The sequence below is a fragment of the Moschus berezovskii genome, chromosome 17 (assembly GCF_049115385.1).
Source record: "Moschus berezovskii isolate FMDL1 chromosome 17, NW_MosBer_1.0, whole genome shotgun sequence".
NCBI classification, from domain to species: domain Eukaryota; kingdom Metazoa; phylum Chordata; class Mammalia; order Artiodactyla; family Moschidae; genus Moschus; species Moschus berezovskii.
The window spans coordinates 58,928,798-58,950,522 of NC_142476.1; the positions used below are offsets into that span (position 1 = coordinate 58,928,798).

A 21,725-nucleotide genomic window follows, 5' to 3' on the forward strand; every position below is an offset into this window, starting at 1 on the left:
AAATCCAACTTTTAAAAGAGGGAAAACAAAAATCTCTAAGTCATTACTTGTCTCTATTTGCAAAATTCTTAAGTCAAAATTTCCTCTACCAAGGTGTAAGACATTATTTTAGTAACAGGATGGTTAGTTCTTTTTTTAATCTGCTATCATAATCAAGCAGTATTCAGAAAGTAAGACTGGAAGGAAGGAAATTAGTCAAAATGCAAATACTGAATCCTTATGAGAGAAAAACACAGCTAAAGTAAAAAAAAAAATATGTATCTATATGTGCTGTGGGGTGCTTAGTCACTCAGTCATATCCAACTCTTTGCGATCCCATGAACTATAGTCCACCAGGCTCCTCTGTCCATGGAGATTTCCCCAGGCAAGAACACTGGAGTGGGGTGCCATGCCCTCCTTCAGATATGTGCTGTTTATATTACTATATCAAAAGTAACCATAAAATATTTGGGGGAAATCTTCATTCAAGGGTAATCTGAGTTAAGCAATGTGTACTGAGAGTATACTCCCCTAAACTCTGGATTAGTTTAATCATGTTAAATATAATACATACATATGCTGAGGGGAAAAAAATGGATGTACTTTTAAGAAAAATTTTTACTAAATTTATGTCCATTTAGAAAAGAGTATTCATGATAATATTTTAAATATAAATCATTAAATCCTGAGTACTGACTTCCAGAAAGCAAAATTATTTTAAAAATACACATTAACAAAGAATGATAATAAAAGAAAAACAACCAAAAAAGTCTATATTTAACTGGCTGCTCAATCATTAGAAAGGTGCCCCATAACTACCATATGTTACTCAAATATGTTATCACACCTACAATTTCATCATATGTCTCCCAAGAAATTAATTAGCTCTAACTTTTTCAACTTTGACAAAAACGTCTGCATCAGTCAGATTACTAGTTGTTGCAAACATTTCAAAATTCGAAGCTTTCTTCAGCTTATATTTAACCTTTTAATTACTATTAATTATTTAGCAACATGCAGAACAACATTCATTAGACAGATGTCTAATTTTGGAATTCTGAATAACGTAAAGTCATTTATATACATATTTACTTTTGGTACACATTTGCTTAGTAACTTTAAAAAATAAAATTAATCTAAGATCTAAAACTATTTACTGATACATCACTTCACATCTATGTTTAGGTTAAAGAAGAAAATACCTAAAATTTTCATTTCTTTCAAAAATCTAAAAAGTCTTAAGAAGTTGAGGGCATATGACTTACGGTAATAAATGAATTTAGTGATTAGAAAGTTTATAAATAAATTACAAAAAAAGAAATCTAATAGAACATGTTGATTTTTAAAAGATTTTATAATCTATCAGCAGTAAAAAGAAATGAAAGTGGCTAAGAAGGGAATTTTCATAAATATTCTTTATCAACTGTTTTAAAAGGAGAAAAAAATCTATTCCTGTTTGATCTTTAGATCACTATCAGTTCAGGCTATCCTCAACCATATAAACCAGTTTCCATCCCCACTATTTTATTTAAACTACTCTGTTAAGGCTACTAATGGACTTCATAAGTATCCATTCCACAAATATTTATAGAGCAATGAACACCACAGACAAAAATTCTGTTCTCACAGAGGTTACCTCCTAACAGGAATGAAAGAGAAAACAAAAATAAGTAAATTAGTCATATAAATAAGTCAAAAAAAGAGTGTATTAATACTGTTAAGGGCAAGTATTTCCTAATTCCCTTGTTAACGAAACAAAAATCAAACCAACCACAAATAAGGAAAGCTTGCATTGGGTTCAGTAAAGCCACGTACAACAATGCTGAATTCTCCTTTCAGTTATCTCAGCTAACAAAATAATGCATAACCTAAAAATCATCTCTATCTAGTAAGGAATTACATTTAAATTCCAAAGTTACTACTTCTAGGTTGAAATAAATATACAAGTCAATCAGAATGAGGGCAGCCATAGAACAGCCAACAATTTCCTGCTGGTAGCAATCAGTCTTTTCTTTGTGATTACTGAAATTTTTTGCTACTGCCAGGGAAAATGGCTCCTATGAATTATACAATTTTTGAGCTTAAAAAACCTTTGAGATATCAGAAGCCCTCTAGGAAGCTTTCCTTGACCTCCGCAAGGGGATTTAAGCATTTCTTTCTCTTTATTCCAAAATCCCATAAAAGTAAGGAACAAAGTTCTTATTTATCTTTGTATTCCCAGAACCTATCTCAGATCTGGCAGAAGAGTTTGACTAGACATTTCACCAGTGAAAGTACTGTTTTAGAAAAATCAGTCTGGGAATCCCCTGGCAGCCTAGTGGTTAGGATCCAGTACTCTCACTGCTGGGTTCAATTCCTAGTCAAGGAACTAAGATCCTACAAGCAACACAGTTGTCGTTCAGTCCCAAGACTTGTCCAACTCTTTCTGACCCCATGGACTGCAGCATGCCAGGCTTCCCAATCCTTCACAGCACAGAGTGGCAAAAAAAAAAAAAATCAGTCTGATAACAATAAAACAAAGATTCAAGTCTAAGGTTTATAATTGTGAAATTATTTGCATTATGGATAAGTACACTGATCTCAACCAAGGAGGAAGCACACTCATTCGTATTCAGTAAGTATTTATTAAGGTCCTACCCTGTGCCATGTTATGTCAAAATGTATACATAAAATGTATAAAACTGTCATGGTCCCTACTATCACAGGAAATACATTCAAAGGGGGGAAAAGGTAATAAAAAAGAAAATAAACAATAATTTTAGATTTTAATAAGTTCTATGACAGAAATTTACAGGGCACATTGATAGACTGTACCACTTTTATTGGATTCTCAAGGAGTACTTTACATAGGATGTACTATTGCTGGAATACAGTAGGCAAACAGATTAGAATTCAATTAACAATTTAATGAATATTTCTATGTCTCATGTACTATGGTCCTAGCATGAATAAAATCCAATCTCAGCCCCAAAGAGCCTGAACTCTAATAAGGGAGAGACATGCACTGCTCTGACTATGGAGAACATACAAGGTTTATGGAATCACAGAGAGGAGCACTCAGATAACCTAAAAGTAATAAATAGCATAGAATAGGTAATAATAATGAAAACACAAATACCATAATTTTGAAGAGTCAACAGAACAAAATAATAGCAGGTGCACAGAAGACTGAAAGAGGAGGAAGATATATATCCATGGGAACATTTTAAATAATTAACTAGAATATTAAAGATAGGTGTTTCATTCACTAGTAACAAATATTTGGGATTCACTAATACATTTGGTGATGGACAGGGAGGCCTGGCGTGCTGTGATTCATGGGGTCATGAACAGTCGGACACGACTGAACAGCTGAACTTAACTGAACTGAATACATACGTAATGTAAGTAATAATGTCATGTTAACCTGACAGCCATGGGCTTCCCTGATGGCTCAACAGGTATAGAATTCTCCTGCAACGCAGGAGACACAGGAGATGGGGTTTCAATCCCTGGGTCAGGAAGATTCCCTGGAGAAGGAAATGGCAACCTGCTCCAGTATTCCTGCCTGGAAAACCCCACTGAGAGAGGAGCCTGGAGGGCTACAGGCCAAAAGGTCACAAAGAGTCGGACGCAACTAAGCATGTAGGCACGGCACAGCATGACAGCAGAACTAAGAGTCTGCAGAGAGAATAAAAGAGGGTTAAGAACAGAGTACGGATGAGATACAATTGCACGCGGTCGAAATCAGAAGACAATGTGCCAGTTAAAGAACACTCCAGTATAGGAATGAACCAAGAAAGTCAAATGTCAAGGAAGCCTAGAGATGTGCATTCCACAAGGGCTGGTAGCTCATCACGTTAAATGATAGACACTCCTATAAAAAGGACATAATCAGCTGCAGAGAAAAGTTTTATCATTTCTAAGCCCTACTTAATCATAAATAATCACCACGAGGAACATAAAGACTATGAACCACATTCTCATACCATCAATTTTATGATTTTGGAACCATACCTAGTACTTAGTAGAAGAAATGAACACTGTATATAAATGAATAAAACACTGTATAAAAGAGTAAAAATTAACTATTCATTTCCAGCAACAGATAACTTTTAAATAATTTATTTTCATATGAAAACATTCCAAGTTAAAAATATCTCAATAATATATATTAAAAAGAAAAGAGTTCTTTTCATTAAGAGATACATGAACATGCATAAAGAATGATGTGACTTCTGAGATCTGCTCCCAAATAATTTAGAAAGTAAAGGAATAGGTGAGTGTGTAATAAAATAAAATTGGCTATGAGTTTGAAATTTTTAAAGCTGGTGTTGATTGCATGGGTGTGACTATTACTACTTTTGTACATGCTTAAAATTTCTTAATAAAACATTTTACTACCTAAGAGCAAACAGAAACAGACATTTGTATTCATCTCAACCCCACAGCAAATAATTCTTACAAGGTTCTGAAATTAACCTCAAACTGTCAAAAGGAAAAAAATACGATTTTTATATGAAGGAAGGTTGGAAACTTGGTTTATAAAATATATAAAAGGGAAAGGGGAGACAAAACCCAGCTTAAACAAGTTATAGAATCTAGCTCTGATTTCATGAAAATTTAAATTTTAAAATCCTATAGACTGAAATTTTTAAATATTTATAATTAAATCATGAAAAATAAATGCTCTGTTTCCTACAGAAGGTTAAGATATATTTTTTACATAATATACACTACAGGATAATTAAATTACTTAAGGTAAAAGATCTGTGACAATCTTACATGGTGACAGAGGTAGGAGACTATACCTGTTAAAACTAAACTTGCTTTAAGTTATTAATTCTCATATATTCTTTCCTGTTTCCTAATTTCCACTGTACCAGTTTTTCCATCTAAGTAGTTTCAATTCATTTCAATGGTACTTATTCCAGGAGTCTGACCCCAACTCCACACAGCAGGACAGAATGTCATACTGTAGCCTCCCACAGAACCCTTTGTTATCCCTATCATATTAAGCAGTTCATTTTAGCACCATGAAGGAAAGGATCATGTCTTTAAAAAAAAAAAATTTATTGAGATAACAATTCATATACCATAAAAATTACCATTTTAAAGAATACAGTTTTTGCTTTTAGTATATTCACAAGGTTGTGTAACCATCAGCACTAACTTCAGAACTTTTCATCTTCCAAAAAGGAAAGCCTGAACCCATTAGCAGCCTTTAGCTCTCCATTCCCTCTTCCTGCTCGCCCTGACAACCTGCTTTCTGTCTTTTATGGATTTGTCCATTCTGGACATTTCATATAAATGGAATCATATAATACATGGCCTTTTGTATCTGACTGTTTTCACTTAGAAGGAGGTTTTCAAGGTATATCCATGGTAATAGCATGTATATTTCTTTACTTTTCCAACTAAATAATATTCCACTTTACAGATTATTCCACATTTTATTCACTCATGTAACAGTTACTGGACTTTGGCTTATTTCCACTTTTGGGGCTTCTATGAATAAAGCTACTATGAACATTCATAGACAAGTTTTGTATAAACATATGATTTCCATTTTCTTGGGTATATACCTAGATATGAAACTGCTGGGTCACACAGTAACTCTGTTTAAGTTTTCAAAGAACTGCCAAACTGTTTTCCAAAACAGCTGCACCATTTTACAAACCCACAAGCAGTATATAAGGGTTAAAATGTCTTCACATTCTCACCAACACTTTTTATTGTCCATCTTTTTGATTAGTGCCATCCTAAGGAGATCAGTCCTGGGTGTTCATTGGAAAGACTGACGCTGAAGCTGAAACTCCAATACTTTGGCCACCTCACGCGAAGAGTTGACTCACTGGAAAAGAGTCTGATGCTGGGAGGGATTGGGGACAGGAGGAAAAGGAGATGACAGAGAATGAGATGGCTGGAAAGCATCACCGACTCGATGGACATGAGTCTGAGTGAACTCCAGGAGTTGGTGGTGGACAGGGAGGCCTGGCATGCTGTGATTCATGGGGTCGCAAAGAGTCGGACACAACTGAGCGACGGAACTGAACTGAATGGGTGTGAAGTGGTATCTCCTATGATTTTGCATTTCTCTTCCGGCTACTGATGTTGAGCATTTTGTCATGTATTACCAGCCATTTATGTATCTTCTTTGAAAAAAATGTCAATTCAGATCTTTTGGCCACTTTCAATTTGGGCTATAGATGATTTATAAAAATTCTTGATATACTCTGGGTACTTTATCAGGCATATGATTTTCAAATATTTTCCCCCATCCTATGGATCATCTTTTCACTTTCTTAAGACTGTCATTTGACACGTTTTTAATTTTGATGAGGTCCAAGTTTTTGGTTTTTCACTGGTTGCTCGTGTATTTGATATCAAATCTAAAAAACTATTGCCTAGTTCAAGATCACAAAGATGTACTCATTTCCTTCTAAGAGATGTATGGTTTAGTCGCTAAGTTGTGTCCCACTCTTTTGACTTCATGGAGTATAGCTTGCCAGGCTCCTCTGGCCATGGAATTCTCCAGGGAGAAATACTGGAATGGGTTGCCATTTCCTTCTTCAGGGGATTTTCCCAACCCAGGAATTGAACCCAGATCTCCTGCATTGAAGGCAGATTCTTTACCAACTGAGCTATGAGGGAAGCCCAAGAGATGTATAGTTGTAGCTTTCATGTTTATGTCTTTAATAGATTTTGAGTTATTTTTTGTATACAGTATGAAGTGGGGATCTAAATTGATTCTTCTGCATGTGAAAGTCCAGTTCTCCCAGCATCATTTGTTGAAGACTATCCTCCCACAGTGAATGGTCTTTCTACCTTTGTCAAAACTTTACCAGAGTTGCATAAGTTTACTTCTCAACTCTTGATTCCCTCTCATTGACCATACGTCCATCCTCCATGTGTCTTTGACTGCACCTACCTAGCACAGAACCTGAAATATGGAAGCACGCAATAAAGATTTAGTTGGTGAATAAATAGCCTTTTGTCAACAATAAAACAATTAAAGTGTGAGCTGAGCAATACCTTAAGGAGCATTATCCTATCCCAGTATTTAAAAGGAAGAAACTGAGACCTAAGAGAGGTTACCTGATGAGATCAAAGGAGAAAAAAAATTACTTAAGAGGCAGGGGCAGGATCAGAACTCAGTTTTCCTAACTTTTGGTGCAGGGCTCTTTCCATAATACCATGGAAAGTGGCTTCTCATCTAACTGAACTGCCTAAACATATGCCAATGTGTCGGTCTATAAAAACCAGCATATATTAGAGACAGAGATAGGCATGTATCCTAATACTTAATCATAGGGAAATGCTTCATAAGCATAATTCACCATAAAGCCTTACAACCAAAATGGGGCAGGAAATAATTAATATACCACTGAATGCAGTGTTTCGCTCTAGACAACTGTCCTCTATTTCACTCTCAGCTCAAGAACATAGCCAGTCACGCTTTTAGTCCTTATTTTAGGCAGAAGAAAACCATTTGTGTGACAGTAAAAATTATAAAGCAATCAGGTGCCTAGTTCCATTACCCTGCTCTCTTTACCATTTCCCACCACCACTGTGATGCTTCACTCACTACTAAGTGCTGTAAGGAATGCAGAAATAGAGCGATCATCATAAATTTAACTTTCCTTTACTATCCAGAAATTAGTCTGCCTCTTTCCAAAAACCAGAGAAATTTTAGAGCTGTAGAACAGAAAAATAAAGGGAAACAAAGAACAATTACAGGAGAAGCCTTCTGAAAGATATATGCAGGGATGTATGATTTGAGGTAAAGGGAAAACACTAAGTGTTCAAGCCTAATACTACATTTACATGTACAAGGAAGAAAAATGCTGTCTGTGCAAATGCTACGTATGACCATGAATTTTCTTGTAGTCAAGAATACATTCGGCCTTCAGTTTAAACTACAGCCTCTTCTCACCCAAGCACAGTTAACCTGACCTTTCATGGTATGCCCACTCTCTGGCCTACACGTCTCCAGCACTATAATGACAACAGTGTATCCTAACAGTTACCTCACATGTTTGTCTCCCTTTTAAACTATCATTGCACTGAGGGCTGAAACCATGTGTTTTTCCTATCGTGTTCAGTATAGAATCTCAGTTCAGTTCAGTCACTCAGTCGTGTCTGACTCTTTGCGACTCCATGAATCACAGCACGCCAGGCCTCCCTGTCTATCACCAACTCCCGGAGTTCACTCAAACTCATGTGCATCGAGTTGGTGATGCCATCCAGCCATCTCAATCTCTGTCGTCCCCTTCTCCTCTTGCCCCCAATCCCTCCCAGCATCAGACTCTTTTCCAGTGAGTCAACTCGTCACATGAGGTGGCCAAAGTATTGGAGTTTCAACTTCAGCATCAGTCCTTCCAATGAACACCCAGGACTGATCTCCTTTAGAATGGACTGGTTGGATCTTCCTGTAGTCCAAGGGACTTTATAATTCTCTGTTGAATGAACATTTTCAAAATGTTTTGTAATCCTGAATATACCTGTTCAAAAGCATCAATAACAAGAAATTTCTTCATTCTTGCTGTGATAATTCCCAAACATTACAGTTCACACATATACATCACACATATATACAGTTCTCATATATACATCCCTATACAAACTTCCCAGCTGGTCAATCTGCTAGAAAACAAACAAACCTAACTCGATACGTTTACCGCTGAATGTTGTAGTTGCTGGCCATCTCTACTAATAAGGCAATTTTATACTCCTAGCAAGAAACACCAGAGAAGGCAATGGCAACCCACTCCAGTACTCTTGCCTGGAAAATCCCATGGACAGAGGAGCCTGATAGGCTGCAGTCCATGGGGTTGTGAAGAGTCAGATACGACTGAGAGACTTCACTTTCACTTTTCATTTTCATGCCATGGAGAAGGAAATGGCAACCCACTCCAGTGTTCTTACCTGGAGAATCCCAGGGACGGCGGAGCCTGGTGGGCTGCCATCTATGGGGTCGCAGAGAGTCGGACACGACTGAAGCTACTTAGCAGCAGCAGCAGCAAGAAACACACAAAAAGCACAAGACTCATCCACTACAAGCAGCACGATCCAGTATGGTGACATACAGAGGAGATGGGGACCCATCTCTATAGAAGCATGTAAAGGAATTCTTGAGGACAAGATATCTTATGTTCACCAAAAAGAACTACAGATTAAGCAATAAGATAAAGTGGTCGTCAAATACTGGTGCACTGGTAAGTGTGAAAGGTCTGGAGTCTGAGAGTCCTGAGCCGTGACTCTAAGATGTGCCTCCACTGTCTGAGGAAGGCGACTACACTTCTCTGTGCCTCTTTCAGTGCCCTGCTGTAAAACGTGAGTAGGAAGCCTACCTCACAAGCTCGCCCTGAGGGTCAAATGAATGTATAAAAGACCTAGCACAGGTCCTCAGACACTAGCATGTGTGAGATCTCTAATAGTGTCCATTCCACTCCTACCTGGCAACAGGTTGTGACTCAAGAAGCAGAGTCAAAAAACTCTATTTACTAAAAATATTTCTCCCAATAGATGCCAATGTTTCTAGTTTCATCATAAGGAAATTCTGTTTGGATTTTCAAAAGCCTCATTTAAATGTAAAATAATCTGCTATTCAATCTTTCAAAGATAACCTGTCAAAAAATAAAAGGAAAGAAAACAAAAACAAAAGAAATAAAGACAACCTGTCAAGGCCCTATGGAGGGTAACTCCCTCAACTAAGTGAGGAGGTTGAAGGAATACGGAAACAGAGTGAAAGGGTCCTAGAAACAAACTTCTTCTACTTTATGATTGTATAGTCAGCTTCATCTAACTACATACCACTACTACACCCACAGAAAATTCATAAATTCATCAGTAAACCAGTAGGTCAACTCAAGGTTATATTATTAAGAGGTGAAATTTCTGTTTTTAAAACAAAAAAGATAAGCCCCAAACCACAATTTAATGATGCATTTTTAACCACTACTACCACAAAAAAAGATGTACTCTGGGATAAATATTTCTACGTTCCCTCAAACTGTGGACTACGTGTTGAGTCACAGAGTGAATTTTGATAAAATCATACAATATGGCATGATAGCTATATTATATAAAGTATTAATAAACTCTGTATTGAAAAAATAAACCTTAAAACCATTCCATTCTTTACAGACCTGACCAAGACAATGTAACGTCCCAACTTAGACTTCACATTTATTCCTCTTATTAAGGTGCAACCACTGCCACTTTTTTTTTCCCCCAATTTCAGCCCAAATTCTCAGTCACTCACCCGCCCGCCATCTTATGAATCCTGTGCTTCCTCTCCGCCTGTGGGCTCCACCAAAGGGGACTCTATAAAGTAAATGTGGAGACAATTATTGCCAAAAGTGAAAGATTGAGAGATTCTTAATAGTTCTAGAAAGGCTAATAAGCCCTTGATTCATTAACTTAGAGAGGAGAAAGTAAATCCCACAAGCTAGAGGACAGGAATCGATTATAGCCCAATTCTAAGCTGTCAAAATATGTCAAAAGATTCAAAATGTTTGAAACAGAACTTTTGAAAATCCAGCAAAATAAATTTAGTGGTATTTGTGAATAAAGATGAGAATGATACTTCTGCCTTCCTGGGCTCACACAAAAATTCATCCTTATCAATGAACTCAGAAAAAAGAAACATAAAAGATTTGAATAAAAACAATTAAGAACTGCATTTAAAGGTCATACACATATAAAGAATATTAAAGGTTCTCTCTTCTACTCTTGGCATTTTACGCTACATCTATAAACCTGACATTTGCATCTATCTTCTCCTTGCCTCTTGATAAAGTGAATAAAGCACCTCTCATCAGAAAGCCTGCAATCTTACCCTTCTTCCTACATTTCTCTTCATGATTAATACTACCACAATTCTCCATCAATGAAGAGCAAAATCGCCAATTCATTTCTAGTTTTCACCCATTACATAATATGTGAAATTAGGCCAAGTCAAATGATACTGATGACAATAGAATAAACAAACACATCAATTTTTATACTAGAAGCACAGTGCTAAATGCTTTCCATTATGTAATTTTCAAAACCACTGCATAAGACAGTACTATGGACTATTTGTGTCCCCCCCCAAATTCATGTTGAAAACCTAACCAACCCCAAATGTGATGGGGTCTTTGGGAATAAATTGGGTTTAGATAGGGTCACAAGGGTGGAGACCTCATGATGGAATTAGTTCCCTTATAAGAGACATCAGAGAGTTTGTCCTGTCTGTTTCCACTATGTGAGATACAAGGAGAAGGCAAGTATTGCCTATAAGCCAGGAGAGTTCTCACCAGAACCCAAAAATGCTGACACTATGCTCTTAATACTTCATAGACTCCAGAACTGTGAAAAATAGATTTCTGTTATTGAAGCTGCCCAGTCTATGATATTTTGTCATGGCAGCCCAAGCCAATTTCCCATTTTACTTTGTGACCCCACGGACTATACAGTCCACGGAATTATCCAGGTCAGAATACTGGAGTGGGTAGCCGTTACCTTCTCCCGGGGATTTTCCCAACCTAGGGATCGATCCAGGTCTCCCACATTGCAGGCGGATTCTTTACCAGCTGAGCCACAAGTGAAGTCCAAGAAAACTGGAGTGCATAGCCTATCCCTTCTCCAGCAGATCGTCCCAACCCACGAATTCAATTGGGGTCTCCTGCATTACAGGTCGGAGAAGGCAATGGCAAGCCACTCCAGTACTCTTGCCTAGAAAATCCCATGGATGGAGGAGCCTGGTAGGCTGCAGTCCGTGGGGTCGCTAAGGGTCGGACACGACTGAGCGACTTCACTTTCACTTTTCACTTTTACACATTGGAGAAGGAAATGGCAACCCACTCCAGTGTTCTTGCCTGGAGAATCCCAGGGACGGGGGACCCTGGTGGGCTTCTGTCTATGGGGTCACACAGAGTCGGACACGACTGAAGTGACGCAGCAGCAGCAGCAGCAGCAGCATTACAGGTGGATTCTTTACCAACTGAGCTATCAGGGAAGCCTAAGTTGAGAAAACTATGGCTTAAATAGGCTAAGTAACTTCTCTACAGGGGACCCAGGCTACAGTGGTAGAACCAGGATTTAAATTGGGCTTTTAACTAACACTGTTCCTCTGATATCTCCATAATACTGAGTTCATAATATGTATCATCAAATATGTGCAAGAAATCAAAATAAAGTTGCCCTAAAAAACTCATACATCTAATCATATATTATAACATATGGACTGCCAAAACTATGAATTCCTCCAGGTTTGGTACCAAAGAAATGTTTACTGAAACAAACAACAATACAATATGATAAGTGTTAGATGAATAAAGTCAAATAAAGTAACACAAAGGTTTCTAGAAAGAAATAGTTTCAGGGGTGAGTAAGACAACTACTATGAGACAGAGTATGAAAAAAAGTCATAAATAAGTGAAATGCAGTCAGAACAGGGTACAATTAATGCATTTGGAGGGGAGTTTTCAGGGATTACTAGTAGACATTACATATAAGCTGTCTCTCCAAAGATGAATAGAATCTCACTTTTGAAATAAAAGACCGTTCTAAGTTGAATGGACTAGATGGACAGAAAAATGGAGTCTGAAAATATAGCTGGGACTGTTCCTTTTCAATTCCATATTCAACATTGTAGTTTACAGTATAAAATATCCTAACAGATGCCCCTGTCTCTCATTGCTTCCTTTTTCAAACCACTCTACAGAAAGTATAAAAGTAATCATCCTAAAACACATATTAGATTGGCTCCTTGTTCAAAAACATTTGATAGTCCTACTCTGCCTACAAGATACTATTTAAATTCCTCAAACTAGAATGTTAGGCCTCTCACAATCTGTCCCTGTTTTTTTTTTTACTTTCCTTCCCAATTCACCTTGTGTCATGATTCCTCTACACTGAAGCTATACTTGATTATCTGCTGCTCCTGAACAGGCCCTATTAAAAGGTCTCCATCTAGACTATGGTGCATCTTAAGACCCATGTAAAAGAATTCTCTGGAAGTATAACCTTGCCTATTGTCTCATTTATTACCCTCTGTCATATATCAGTTACATTCCTGCATGAAGGTCTCCACTGAAGACTACAAGCCATTTAAGAGATGGCCTCTACCCTACATGCAGAGTTATCAGGAAAAAAAAAAAAAAAGAAGCAAATCTTTGTGTCTCTATGTGTGGGTACTATATAAGGAGCTAATCGTTAAAAGGCAATATGGTTAGGGTAATACTAGACAAACACAAAAAGTATTACACAAGTACCTAACTCTGCCTGCAGAGGTACACAACAGCTTTCCAGAGAAGAAAACAAACTGATTCTCCAATGATAAATACGAGAAGACGTAGGTAAAACACACACAGGTATGAAACAGTGCCACTTGTGAGAACTACAGGACATTCAATGTTGCCAGGGTGTAAAATATGGAGCCAGAAGTGGCAAAGTATAAAGCTACAGGGAAAAAATGCTTCACAGTGTGTTGAAAAACATTTTATGCTGTGGGCCAGTGGTTCAGAACTAGTAAAAACTCCAAATTTGTACTGCAGCAAAACCAGGTATAAGTTATACTGGAAGACAAGTTGAATTCAACAGGTAGTATTTTCACATGTCAAAAATTAAACAGATTAAAAAGATATACAGTAAAAAGTCTCTTCATACCTTTGGGACCTGCCTGGGTCATATCCTTTTTCTTGGGGAAAACTGTTAGTTTCTTATTTTTCCTTCCAGAGTTCCTTTACACCAATAGAACAAATAAAACTACACAATCTATTTCCTTCCTTTACTCAGAAAGTACTCTATACAAGTTCTGCATTTTACTCTTTTTCTTTTTAACTGCAATGATTTTTCCATGATTTTCCATATAAATACTATTCTTCCTATTCCTTTTCAACTGCATAATATTCCATTGTACTACCACATCATTATTAACCTATCCACTATTTATGGACATTTGAGCTTTTGTTCCACTCTATTACAATATATTGTTTTGGTTGACATATACGAAAAAAAGCAAACCTTACACATATATGAGCAGAAAAGGGAAGAAAAACAATAATAAGGTTTTCTTTCAGATTATTGTGAATAATCTCCAAATCTTCTGCTATTACATACAGCATTTGTATGAACAACCCTGTACATATATCATCACAAAATGTGAAAATATACCTGAAGGATATACTCCCTGAAATGGGAATATACATTTGTAATTTTGATATATAGTATCAAATCGTCCCTAGGGAGAAGGAACTAGTATAGATTTCCTACCAACAAACATGACCAGTGAACCTGACTGGTTCCTCAGAGGAAGGGAAGGAGTCTAGGGAAATCTACCCTTTAAAATTATAATCAAGGAAGAAGAATTCAGAAGAAGCATGAGATAAATAATCAAACAGGTCAAAAGAAAAAACAAGGATTATAAGGTTCTGGAGGACAAGTAAAAACAGATGATTCTTCTCTAGGGTGAAATATATACCAGGGAGATCTAATAATTAAATAAAGAACAAAATTATAAAACTTAATTAAAGCAGTATGATAAGTCATGGAAAAATAGAACAAATCAAGATAGTATAAAAACAAACAGTAATGAAGAATAAAGATAATTAAGAATAAAAGAAAGATAATACTATTTCCCATGAAAAGGAATCAGAACTCCCTGGGAAAATGGTTCATTCCAGACCCGGGAAACTGTATGAAAAGCCTGGAATATTTTATTATGTCAGAAAGTCTTTACAAATTGATGGGAACATGTCAAAATAATATAGACCTAGCTTTTCAGGGGCTTACATGGGCCAAATCCAGGAGAGTTTGAGAATTCAGAATTAATAATGAGAGTAAAAGACTATACTCCATTGAGTAAAATAGCACTCATAAGAGAAAAATTTTCTGTAATAAACTCAATTAAAATGAAAAAGGAACAGCAAATTAGAAAATCACCATGTATCACAAATAGCTGACCCAAACAAGAGCCATAATTGAATGCTGAAACTGGTGGGCCAAAGTTTGAGGAATACCTAGATATTTATACTGTCACAAAGTGTCACACCATAAGATTCTTTTTAATTACAGAGGGAAAAATAATAACCTTACAATGGAGAACAGTCTTGGTAGACACCATTGTCATTTTAACCAGTGATCAAAGTTAACATCACCAGGATTGGGACAAATCAGTACCATGTGCTTCTACTGCATAATTAGACATCACGAAGTCACATGACTCTTAAATAATGATCCAAAAATTTTTTGGAGACAGAGGGCTATGAAGATTATTACTGGCAATATTTGATAATAGCAATTGTGTCAACCTTAGTTTCTTGATTTTGATAACTTCACTTTAATTATGAAGATCGTGTTCTAGTTTTAGAAAATAAAAGGGTCATCATGTCTCAAATAGTTCAGAAAATAAACATGTATTTGAACCTAAGTATCTTTAAAATATTTTAAGTATTCCTAATAAATATATCAATGTGGAATGAGGGACAAAGCACTAGGACAGAGACGAAATGAGACAGAGGAGGAGAGAAAAAAGAAAAACAATGCAAATGTGGAAAAACATTAACATTTGAGGAAAGAGTGTATGTATCTCTCTGTACATCCACATCTGTCAAACGCCTGTTCATATTCTTTATCCATTTTTCTATTTATATTTTTCTTAATGTTGTATGAACACACACTACAATAACAGTGTTAATCCTTATTTTTCCCAATATTCGGTGTCTTTTGTTACAGATTTAATTTTTTAGTTAATTTATTCATTTTAATTAGAAGCTAATTACCTTACAATATTGTGGTGCTTTTTGCCATACATTGACATGAATACTTAAAAATTTCTTAATGCTACAATAAAGGCCATGTTTGGAGGATGGGGTTATGGACACTTTATTTTTTAAAAGTTTTCCAGCTTACCTGTATTTTACAAATATTCACTAAGCAACTATTATTTTTATAATGAAAAAAAGGTTATATGTTTATATTCTTTAACGTAAGTAAAATCCCAAAAGATATGTTCATAGAATCTGGTTCTAAAAGTCAGAAGGATTTATTCAACAATTTCTCTCTTAACAGTCTTTGGAGACAAGAACTAAACCAATCACGAAGAAGAGTAAAGAGTTTGAGACTTGCCTTAGATCAAGTGGTATTAATCTACGGTCAAGTACCATAGATTGGCATAGGAATTTTTAAAAACAGGCTAAAAGAGACGACAGAGAGCCCAGAAGCAAACCCACATATAAAAAGAACAATATGATGGATTGTTCAACAAATGAGACAATTACTATACTTTTAGAAGAATAATAAGATTAGGTCCCCTTCTAAACACACACACACATACACCATAACACCCTCAAGGTAGATTAAAAAAAGTCTAAATGTGAAATAACTATTAGGTATTTTATTTTAAAGCATAAGACACACTGAGCTTCCCTGGTAGCTCAGATGGTAAAGAATCCGCCTGCAATGAGAAAGACCTGGGCTGGGAAGATACCCTGGAGGAGGGCATGGAAACCCACCTCAGTATTCTTCCCTGGAGAATCCCCATGGAGAAAGGAGCCTGGTGGGTTACAGTCCATGGGGTTGCAAACAGTCAGACACAACTGAGCGACCAAGCACACACACAAGACACTCTGCTAGCGAGGCTCCAAGACAGCCTTTGGTGATCCTCTCACCTTGGTATTCCAATCTCAGTATAGTCTCCTCCCACAAAGAACAAGCTGAGTGATGTCTGTGACTACAAAGGATAGATCATAAAAGACTTAAGTTTCCACTGTTATCTCCTGGCTCACTCATGCAGGGAAAGTCAGCCTCCAAATTATAACTCTCAAGAGGCCTTGGTAAAGGATCACATCAAGAGGAACGGAGGCCTCCCACCAAAAGCCTACACCAACTCACTGGCCATCTGAGTAGGCTATCTTTAAAAGCAAGTCCTCCAGCTGTAATTAAGCCTTCAAATGACTGAAACCCTGACCGACACCTTGACTACAATCTCATAAGAGACCAAGATCAGAACTACCCAGACATACTGCTTCCAGAAGTGAAAAGGAATATTAAATATTTATTCTTTTAGGCAAATAGGTTTTGCTGGTAATTTGTTATAGTATGTGTATGTATATGTGTGCTCGGTCATTCAGTGGTGCCCAACTCTTTGCAGCCTGATGGACAGTAACCTGCCAGGCTCCTCTGCCCATAGAATTTTCCAGGTAAGAATACTGGAGTGGGGTGTCATTTCCTATTCCAGGGGATATTCCCAACCCGGGGATCGAACATGCATCTTTTGTGTCCCCTGCACTAGCAGGCAAATTCTTCACCAGTAGCACCACCGAGGAAGCCCCAATTTGTTATAGAGCAAAATGTAAAGTCAAGTGGGCCTTAGAAAGCATCACTACGAACAAAGTTAGTGGAGGTGATGGAATTCCAGTTGAGCTATTTCAAATCTTCAAAGATGATGCTGTGAAAGTGCTGCACTCAATATGCCAACAAATTTGGAAAACTCAGCAGTGGCCACAGGACTGGTAAAGATCAGTCTTCATTCCAATCCCAAAGAAAGGCAATGTCAAAAAATGCTCAAACTACTGCACAATTGCACTCATCTCACACGCTAGTAAAGTCATGCTCAAAATTCTCCAAGCCAGGCTTCAGCAATATGTGAACCGTGAACTCCCAGATATTCAAGCAGGTTTTAGAAAAGGCAGAGGCACCAGAGATCAAATTGCCAACATCCGCTGAATCATGGAAAAAGCAAGAGAGTTCCAGAAAAACATCTATTTCTGCTTCATTGACTATGCCAAATCCTTTGACTGTGTGGATCACAATAAACTGTGGAACATTCTGAAAGAGATGGGAATACCAGACCACCTGACCTGCCTCTTGAGAAACCTGTATGCAGGTCAGAAAGCAACAGTCAAAACTGTACATGGAACAACAGACTGGTTCCAAATAGGAAAAGGAGGACGTCAAGGCTGTATATTGTCACCCTGCTTATTTAACTTATATGCAGAGTACATCATGAGGAAAGCTGGGCTGGAAGAAGCACAAGCTGGAATCAAGATTGCTGGGAGAAATATCAATAATCTCACATACGCAGATGACACCACCCTTACGGCAGAAAGTGAAGAGGAACTAAAAAGCCTCTTGATGAAAGTGAAAGAGGAGAGTGAAAAGTTTGGCTTGAAGCTCAACATTCAGAAAACGAAGATCGTGGCATCTGGTCTCATCACTTCATGGGAAATAGATGGAAAAACAGTGGAGACAGTGTCAGACTTTATTTTTTGGGGCTCCAAAATCACTGCAGATGGTGATTGCAGCCATGAAATTAAAAGACGCTTACTCCTTGGAAGGAAAGTTATGACCAACCTAGATAGTATATTAAAAAGCAGAGACATTACTTTGCCAACCAAGGTCCGTCTAGTCAAGGCTATGGTTTTTCCCGTGGTCATGTATGGATGTGAGAGTTGGACTGTGAAGAAAGCTGATCGCCGAAGAATTGATGCTTTTGAACTGTGGTGCCAGAGAAGACTCTTGAGAGTCCCCTGGACTGCAAGGAGATCCAACCAGTCCATTCTAAAGGAGATCCTGGGTGTTCATTGAAGCTGAAACTGCAATACTTTGGCCACCTCATGCGACGAGTTGTCTCACTAGAAAAGACTCTGATTCTGGGAAAGGTTGGGGGCGGGAGGAGAAGGGGACAGCAGAGAATGAGATGGCTGGATGGCATCACCAACTCTATGGACATGAGTTTGAGTGAACTCCGGGAGTTGGTGATGGACAGGGAGGCCTGGGGTGCTGTAGATTCATGGGGTCACAAAGAGTCGGACATGACTGAGCAACTGAACTGAACTGAACCAAACAGTTAATTAATAAAAAGACTATTATTATAACCTCAGTGTAGGAAAGGAAGTTCCTAAGTATGATACTAGGAGCAAATTATAAAGTAAAAGACTGTCAAATGTATCTATATTGAAAATGAAAATTTTTGGTACCAAAAAATTTTACTACACAACAACTAGAAGGACAAGCCACAAACTTAAAGTAACAAGGGGGATGGAGCAGAGTAGAAAAGGCAATTTAAAAAAACAGGAATGAACATATAAAAAGAACTAGGGCTGCCATTAATAACCAGAGAAAATCAAATTTAAAATACTAAATACCATTTCTCATACATCAGAATGACAAAAATTATGTTTGACAAGATGACTAGTCTCACAAACTGCTGGTGGAATTAAAATGCTAACAACCACTTTAGAAACTATAGAAAATCTAGCAAAGGTGAAGGCTGAGCATATCCTGAGCTGTGCTGTGGTTAGTCACTCAGTCATGTGTGACTCTCTGCAACCCCATGGACTATAGCCCACCAGGGACAGAGAATCCCTCTGCCCATAGGGATTCTCCAGTAAAGAATACTGGAGTGAACTGCCATGCCCTCCTCCAAAGGATCTTCCCAACCCAAGGATCAAATCCAGGTCTCCCACATTGTAGGTGGATTGCTTGCCATCTGAGTCACGAGGGAATCCCATTAATACTGCAATGAGTAGCCTATTCCTTCTCCAGGGGATCTTGCCTAAGATCGAGCAATTCTCTACTTGCAATAAAAATTTCACATATACACAGGGCATGTACAAAAACATTTGTTACAGCACTGCTTGTAATAGGGAAAAAATTGGCAATGACTTTAAAGCTCTTCAACAGAACAGTTTTTTAAAGTGTGGTTTATTCATGCAAAACCACATAGCAATGAAAATGAAGAAATCACAACTCCATGTATCAATATAAATACACCTTAAAAAACATAACACTAAAAAAATAAACCAGGCTGTAAAGGCTATCAACTGATTTTTCAGCAGAAACTGCAGGCCAGAAAAAAAGTGGCACAATATATTTAGAATGATTCAAGGGGAATACCTACAACCCAGCGCTCTACTCAGCAAGGCTCTCATTCAGATTCGATGAAGAAATCAAAACCTTTAAAGACAAGTAAGCTGTAAGAATTCACCACCACCAACCCAGCTTTACAGCAAATGTTAAAGGAACTTCTCTAGGTGAAAAAGAAAAGGCCACAACTAGAAATGAGAAAATTACGACATGAAATACATCACTACTAAAGGGAAACATGAGGCCTCCCTGGTGGCTCAGACAGTAAAGAGTCTGCCTACAATGTGGGAGACCCGGGCTCGATCCCTGGGTCAGGAAGATCCTCTGGAGAAGGAAATGGCAACCCTCTCGGATTACGGATACACACAAAGCTCGTAGGGAAGTTAAAAGAGAAAAAGTATTAAAATCATCTCTGTCCACAATAAGGGATACAAAGAACAATTAGATGCAAATATAATGTCAAAAACAAGAACTATTAGGGGAGGAGAGTACAAATGCAGGGTTGTTAAAATACATTTGAAAGCGAGAGATAAGAGTAACTTAAGTAACAAGATATACAGACTGCTATACAAAAACCTCATGCTAACTGCAAACCAAAAATCTATCACAGATATATATACAAAAAAGAAAAGGGAATCCAAACATAACACTACAGATAGTCATCAAATCACAGGAGAAGAGAACTAAAAAGAAACGGGGCAGGGATAATAAAAACAAATTCAAAATAATTAACAAGTCACTTGAACTGAGGTAGGTGAACCTAGTGGAGAAGGCAGTGGCAACTCACTCTTGCCTGGAAAATCCCATGGACGGAGGAGCCTGATAGGCTGTAGTCCATGGGGTTGCTTGCTAAGAGTCGACATGACTGAGCAACTTCACTCTCACTTTTCACTTTCCTGCATTGGAGAAGGAAATGGCAACCCACTCCAGTGTTCTTGCTTGGAAAATCCCAGGGATGGGGGAGCCTCCTGGGCTGCCGTCTATGGGGTCACACAGAGTCAGACACGACTGAAGCGACTTAGCAGCAGCAGCAGCAGGTGAACCTAGAGCCTGTTATACAGACTGAACCAAGTAAGAAAGAGAAGAACAAATACCGTATATTAACTTACATATACGGAATCTAGAAAAACAGTTCTGATGAACCTATCTGCAGGGCAGGAATAGAGATGCAGACATAGAGAACAGACTTGTGGACACAGCAGGGGAAGGAGAGAATGGGACGAATCCAGAGTAGCATTGAAATATATACATTACTATATGTAAAATAGCTAGCTAGTGGGAAGCTACTATATAATACATGGAGGTCAACCTTGTGCTCTGTGACAACAAAGAGAGGTGGGAAAGGGGTAGGGTGGGAGAATAGCTCAAGAGGAAGGGTATATATGTATACTTATGAATGATTCACGTTGTTGTATGGCAGAAACCAACACAATATTGATAATCACCTTAAATGTAAATGAACTAAATGCTCTAGCCAAAAGATTTAGACTGGCTCAATGGATACAAAAATAAGACCCATATACATGCTGCCTACAAAAGACTCACTTCAGATCTAGAAACACAGAGACTAAAAGTGAGAGGATGGAGAAAGGTATTCCAAGCAAAGAGAAATCAAAAGAAAGCTAGAACAGCAGCACTCATGAGACAAAATAGACTTTAAAACAAGGACTATTATTTTAAAGAGACAAAGACTATTAAAGATTATTATTATAAACAGACAAATGGACACTTTGATGACCAAGGGATAATCCAAGAAGATATAACAATTATAAATATACATGTAACCATCATAGGAGTATCTCAATATGTAAGGGAAATATTAACAGACATAAAAGGAGAAATCAACAATAATACAATAATAGTAAAGGACTTTAACACCCCCACTTATATCAATAGACAGATCATCCAGA

The 21,725-nt window shown here is 37.5% G+C and overlaps 1 protein-coding gene and 1 long non-coding RNA gene across 6 annotated transcripts in view; one reads left to right on the plus strand and one right to left on the minus strand.

Moving 5' to 3' along the window:
- The window catches only part of LOC148775172 (uncharacterized), a 46,367-nt gene extending 40,550 nt beyond the window's left edge, over window positions 1–5,817 (plus strand). The window contains exon 3 of the long non-coding RNA XR_016039636.1: window positions 5,714–5,817. This is a non-coding gene — a long non-coding RNA (uncharacterized LOC148775172). The remainder of the gene's footprint in view (window positions 1–5,713) is intronic.
- The window catches only part of AKT3 (AKT serine/threonine kinase 3), a 294,820-nt gene that overhangs the window by 221,362 nt on the left and 51,733 nt on the right, over window positions 1–21,725 (minus strand). Inside the window, exon 3 of one of the 5 annotated variants that reach the window (XM_088845504.1) lies at window positions 10,226–10,287. The exons of the other annotated variants lie outside the window; for them this stretch is intronic. The gene's annotated coding sequence lies outside the window, so the exon portion shown is untranslated. The remainder of the gene's footprint in view (window positions 1–10,225; window positions 10,288–21,725) is intronic. 5 annotated transcript variants of the gene reach the window in all.